We start from the raw sequence: 6,486 nt of genomic DNA, 5'->3' as shown, positions 1-6,486 counted from the left end.
AGGCACACTGCAGCTGCGAAAGGCAGGCATCCCAAGGGGAGCGCAAAAGTGACGCAACTTGGCTGCCACCACTGATATTTCCATGAGACCATCCCGAACCATAGGCTGATTTTCCTTCCTAGGGTTAAGGTTTGAGTTACGCCTAGGGTAAGGGCTCTATTAACCAGAAAGCCCTGAGTTCCAAGATTACAGCAGCTGCGAAGGACTAGCCAAGAAGAGCGCAAAAGTACCACAACATGCCTGCCTCCACAGCTTTTTCCTTGGGGACATGCCTAATTCCTGGCTGATTTGCCTTTCTCGTCTTAGGGTTGGGGTTCGGCCTAGGGCTAGGATTTTTAAAAGCAGGAAGCCCTGAGTTCCAGGCACACTGCAGCTGTGAAAGGCATCCAAAAGGGAGTGCAAAAGTGCCACAACATGGCTGCTTTCACGGCTTTTTCCTTGGCAAGACGCCTAACACCAGGCTGATTTACCTTCCCAGGGTTACTGTTAGGCTTAGGCCTAGGGCTAGGATTTTTAAAACTAGGAAGCCCTTAGCTCCAGGCACACTGCAGCTGTTCAAGGCATCCCAAGGGGAATACAAAAGTGCAACAACAGGGCAGCTTTCACAGCTTTTTCCTTGGCACCATCCCTATACCTAGGCTGATTTATCTGCCTAGGGTTAGGGTTAGGGTTCAGCCTAGGGCTTGGATTTCTTTAACCAGGAAGCCCTGAGTTCCAGGCTTACTTCATCTGCCAAAGGCATCCCAAAGGGAGTGCAGAAGTGCCACAACATGGCTGCTTTCACGGCTTTTCCCTTAGGAAGAACCCTAATACCCGGCTGATTTACCTTCCTAGGGTTACTGTTAGGCTTAGGCCTAGGACTTTTAAAACCAGGAAGCCCTGGGCTCCAGGCACACTGCAGCTGCGAAAGGCAGGAATCCCAAGGGGAGCGCAAAAGTGACGCAACAGGGCTGCCACCACTGATATTTCCATGAGACCATCCCGAACCATAGGCTGATTTTCCTTCCTAGGGTTAAGGTTTGAGTTACGCCTAGGGTAAGGGTCTATTAACCAGAAAGCCCTGAGTTCCAAGAACACAGCAGCTGCGAAGGACTAGCCAAGAAGAGCGCAAAAGTAGCACAACATGCCTGCCTCCACAGCTTTTTCCTTGGGGACATGCCTAATTCCTGGCTGATTTGCCTTTCTCGTCTTAGGGTTGGGGTTCGGCCTAGGGCTAGGATTTTTAAAAGCAGGAAGCCCTGAGTTCCAGGCACACTGCAGCTGTGAAAGGCATCCAAAAGGGAGTGCAAAAGTGCCACAACATGGCTGCTTTCACGGCTTTTTCCTTGGCAAGACGCCTAACACCAGGCTGATTTACCTTCCCAGGGTTACTGTTAGGCTTAGGCCTAGGGCTAGGATTTTTAAAACTAGGAAGCCCTTAGCTCCAGGCACACTGCAGCTGTTCAAGGCATCCCAAGGGGAGTACAAAAGTGCAACAACATGGCAGCTTTCACAGCTTTTTCCTTGGCACCATCCCTATACCTAAGCTGATTTATCTGCCTAGGGTTAGGGTTAGGCTTCAGCCTAGGGCTTGGATTTCTTTAACCAGGAAGCCCTGAGTTCCAGGCTTACTTCATCTGCCAAAGGCATCCCAAAGGGAGTGCAGAAGTGCCACAACATGGCTGCTTTCACGGCTTTTCCCTTAGGAAGAACCCTAATACCCGGCTGATTTACCTTCCTAGGGTTACTGTTAGGCTTAGGCCTAGGACTTTTAAAACCAGGAAGCCCTGGGCTCCAGGCACACTGCAGCTGCGAAAGGCAGCCCAAGGGGAGCGCAAAAGTGACGCAACAGGGCTGCCACCACTGATATTTCCATGAGACCATCCCGAACCATAGGCTGATTTTCCTTCCTAGGGTTAAGGTTTGAGTTACGCCTAGGGTAAGGGTTCTATTAACCAGAAAGCCCTGAGTTCCAAGAACACAGCAGCTGCGAAGGACTAGCCAAGAAGAGCGCAAAAGTACCACAACATGCCTGCCTCCACAGCTTTTTCCTTGGGGACATGCCTAATTCCTGGCTGATTTGCCTTTCTCGTCTTAGGTTTGAGGTTCGGCCTAGGGCTAGGATTTTTAAAATCAGGAAGCCCTGAGTTCCAGGCACACTGGAGCTGTGAAAGGCATCCAAAAGGGAGTGCAAAAGTGCCACAACATGGCTGCTTTCACGGCTTTTTCCTTGGCAAGACGCCTAACACCAGGCTGATTTACCTTACCAGGGTTACTGTTAGGCTTAGGCCTAGGGCTAGGATTTTTAAAACTAGGAAGCCCTTAGCTCCAGGCACACTGCAGCTGTTCAAGGCATCCCAAGGGGAGTACAAAAGTGCAACAACATGGCAGCTTTCACAGCTTTTTCCTTGGCACCATCCCTATACCTAGGCTGATTTATCTGCCTAGGGTTAGGGTTAGGGTTCAGCCTAGGGCTTGGATTTTTTTAACCAGGAAGCCCTGAGTTCCAGGCTTACTTCATCTGCCAAAGGCATCCCAAAGGGAGTGCAGAAGTGCCACAACATGGCTGCTTTCACGGCTTTTCCCTTAGGAAGAACCCTAATACCCGGCTGATTTACCTTCCTAGGGTTACTGTTAGGCTTAGGCCTAGGACTTTTAAAACCAGCAAGCCCTGGGCTCCAGGCACACTGCAGCTGCGAAAGGCATCCCAAGGGGAGCGCAAAAGTGACGCAACTTGGCTGCCACCACTGATATTTCCATGAGACCATCCCGAACCATAGGCTGATTTTCCTTCCTAGGGTTAAGGTTTGAGTTACGCCTAGGGTAAGGGTCTATTAACCAGAAAGCCCTGAGTTCCAAGAACACAGCAGCTGCGAAGGACTACCCAAGAAGAGCGCAAAAGTACCACAACATGCCTGCCTCCACAGCTTTTTCCTTGGGGACATGCCTAATTCCTGGCTGATTTGCCTTTCTCGTCTTAGGGTGGGGGTTGGGCCTAGGGCTAGGATTTTTAAAAGCAGGAAGCCCTGAGTTCCAGGCACACTGGAGCTGTGAAAGGCATCCAAAAGGGAGTGCAAAAGTGCCACAACATGGCTGCTTTCACGGCTTTTTCCTTGGCAAGAAGCCTAACACCAGGCTGATTTACCTTCCCAGGGTTACTGTTAGGCTTAGGCCTAGGGCTAGGATTTTTAAAACTAGGAAGCCCTTAGCTCCAGGCACACTGCAGCTGTTCAAGGCATCCCAAGGGGAGTACAAAAGTGCAACAACATGGCAGCTTTCACAGCTTTTTCCTTGGCACCATCCCTATACCTAGGCTGATTTATCTGCCTAGGGTTAGGGTTAGGGTTCAGCCTAGGGCTTGGATTTCTTTAACCAGGAAGCCCTGAGTTCCAGGCTTACTTCATCTGCCAAAGGCATCCCAAAGGGAGTGCAGAAGTGCCACAACATGGCTGCTTTCACGGCTTTTCCCTTAGGAAGAACCCTAATACCCGGCTGATTTACCTTCCTAGGGTTACTGTTAGGCTTAGGCCTAGGACTTTTAAAACCAGGAAGCCCTGGGCTCCAGGCACACTGCAGCTGCGAAAGGCATCCCAAGGGGAGCGCAAAAGTGACGCAACAGGGCTGCCACCACTGATATTTCCATGAGACCTTCCTGAACCATAGGCTGATTTTCCTTCCTAGGGTTAAGGTTTGATTTACGCCTAGGGTAAGGGTTCTATTAACCAGAAAGCCCTGAGTTCCAAGAACACAGCAGCTGCGAAGGACTACCCAAGAAGAGCGCAAAAGTACCACAACATGCCTGCCTCCACAGCTTTTTCCTTGGGGACATGCCTAATTCCTGGCTGATTTGCCTTTCTCGTCTTAGGGTTGGGGTTCGGCCTAGGGCTAGGATTTTTAAAAGCAGGAAGCCCTGAGTTCCAGGCACACTGGAGCTGTGAAAGGCATCCAAAAGGGAGTGCAAAAGTGCCACAACATGGCTGCTTTCACGGCTTTTTCCTTGGCAAGACGCCTAACACCAGGCTGATTTGCCTTACCAGGGTTACTGTTAGGCTTAGGCCTAGGGCTAGGATTTTTAAAACTAGGAAGCCCTTAGCTCCAGGCACACTGCAGCTGTTCAAGGCATCCCAAGGGGAGTACAAAAGTGCAACAACATGGCAGCTTTCTCAGCTTTTTCCTTGGCACCATCCCTATACCTAGGCTGATTTATCTGCCTAGGGTTAGGGTTAGGGTTCAGCCTAGGGCTTGGATTTTTTTAACCAGGAAGCCCTGAGTTCCAGGCTTACTTCATCTGCCAAAGGCATCCCAAAGGGAGTGCAGAAGTGCCACAACATGGCTGCTTTCACGGCTTTTCCCTTAGGAAGAACCCTAATACCCGGCTGATTTACCTTCCTAGGGTTACTGTTAGGCTTAGGCCTAGGACTTTTAAAACCAGGAAGCCCTGGGCTCCAGGCACACTGCAGCTGCGAAAGGCATCCCAAGGGGAGCGCAAAAGTGACGCAACTTGGCTGCCACCACTGATATTTCCATGAGACCATCCCGAACCATAGGCTGATTTTCCTTCCTAGGGTTAAGGTTTGAGTTACGCCTAGGGTAAGGGTCTATTAACCAGAAAGCCCTGAGTTCCAAGAACACAGCAGCTGCGAAGGACTACCCAAGAAGAGCGCAAAAGTACCACAACATGCCTGCCTCCACAGCTTTTTCCTTGGGGACATGCCTAATTCCTGGCTGATTTGCCTTTCTCGTCTTAGGGTTGCGGTTCGGCCTAGGGCTAGGATTTTTAAAAGCAGGAAGCCCTGAGTTCCAGGCACACTGGAGCTGTGAAAGGCATCCAAAAGGGAGTGCAAAAGTGCCACAACATGGCTGCTTTCACGGCTTTTTCCTTGGCAAGACGCCTAACACCAGGCTGATTTGCCTTCCCAGGGTTACTGTTAGGCTTAGGCCTAGGGCTAGGATTTTTAAAACTAGGAAGCCCTGGGCTCCAGGCACACTGCAGCTGTTCAAGGCATCCCAAGGGGAGTACAAAAGTGCAACAACATGGCAGCTTTCTCAGCTTTTTCCTTGGCACCATCCCTATACCTAGGCTGATTTATCTGCCTAGGGTTAGGGTTAGGGTTCAGCCTAGGGCTCGGATTTCTTTAACCAGGAAGCCCTGAGTTCCAGGCTTACTTCATCTGCCAAAGGCATCCCAAAGGGAGTGCAGAAGTGCCACAACATGGCTGCTTTCACGGCTTTTCCCTTAGGAAGAACCCTAATACCCGGCTGATTTACCTTCCTAGGGTTACTGTTAGGCTTAGGCCTAGGACTTTTAAAACCAGGAAGCCCTGGGCTCCAGGCACACTGCAGCTGCGAAAGGCATCCCAAGGGGAGCGCAAAAGTGACGCAACTTGGCTGCCACCACTGATATTTCCATGAGACCATCCCGAACCATAGGCTGATTTTCCTTCCTAGGGTTAAGGTTTGAGTTACGCCTAGGGTAAGGGTCTATTAACCAGAAAGCCCTGAGTTCCAAGAACACAGCAGCTGCGAAGGACTAGCCAAGAAGAGCGCAAAAGTACGACAACATGCCTGCCTCCACAGCTTTTTCCTTGGGGACATGCCTAATTCCTGGCTGATTTGCCTTTCTCGTCTTAGGGTTGGGGTTCGGCCTAGGGCTAGGATTTTTAAAAGCAGGAAGCCCTGAGTTCCAGGCACACTGGAGCTGTGAAAGGCATCCAAAAGGGAGTGCAAAAGTGCCACAACATGGCTGCTTTCACGGCTTTTTCCTTGGCAAGACGCCTAAAACCAGGCTGATTTACCTTCCCAGGGTTACTGTTAGGCTTAGGCCTAGGGCTAAGATTTTTAAAACTAGGAAGCCCTTAGCTCCAGGCACACTGCAGCTGTTCAAGGCATCCCAAGGGGAGTACAAAAGTGCAACAACATGGCAGCTTTCTCAGCTTTTTCCTTGGCACCATCCCTATACCTAGGCTGATTTATCTGCCTAGGGTTAGGGTTAGGGTTCAGCCTAGGGCTTGGATTTCTTTAACCAGGAAGCCCTGAGTTCCAGGCTTACTTCATCTGCCAAAGGCATCCCAAAGGGAGTGCAGAAGTGCCACAACATGGCTGCTTTCACGGCTTTTCCCTTAGGAAGAACCCTAATACCCGGCTGATTTACCTTCCTAGGGTTACTGTTAGGCTTAGGCCTAGGACTTTTAAAACCAGGAAGCCCTGGGCTCCAGGCACACTGCAGCTGCGAAAGGCATCCCAAGGGGAGCGCAAAAGTGACGCAACTTGGCTGCCACCACTGATATTTCCATGAGACCATCCCGAACCATAGGCTGATTTTCCTTCCTAGGCTTAAGGTTTGAGTTACGCCTAGGGTAAGGGTCTATTAACCAGAAAGCCCTGAGTTCCAAGAACACAGCAGCTGCGAAGGACTACCCAAGAAGAGCGCAAAAGTAGCACAACATGCCTGCCTCCACAGCTTTTTCCTTGGGGACATGCCTAATTCCTGGCTGATTTGCCTTTCTC

The sequence above is a fragment of the Ammospiza caudacuta genome, unplaced genomic scaffold (genome assembly GCF_027887145.1).
Source record: "Ammospiza caudacuta isolate bAmmCau1 unplaced genomic scaffold, bAmmCau1.pri scaffold_39, whole genome shotgun sequence".
NCBI classification, from domain to species: Eukaryota; Metazoa; Chordata; class Aves; order Passeriformes; family Passerellidae; genus Ammospiza; species Ammospiza caudacuta.
The sequence above is the reverse complement of the archived record's forward strand: the minus strand, read 5'-3'. Positions refer to the sequence as shown.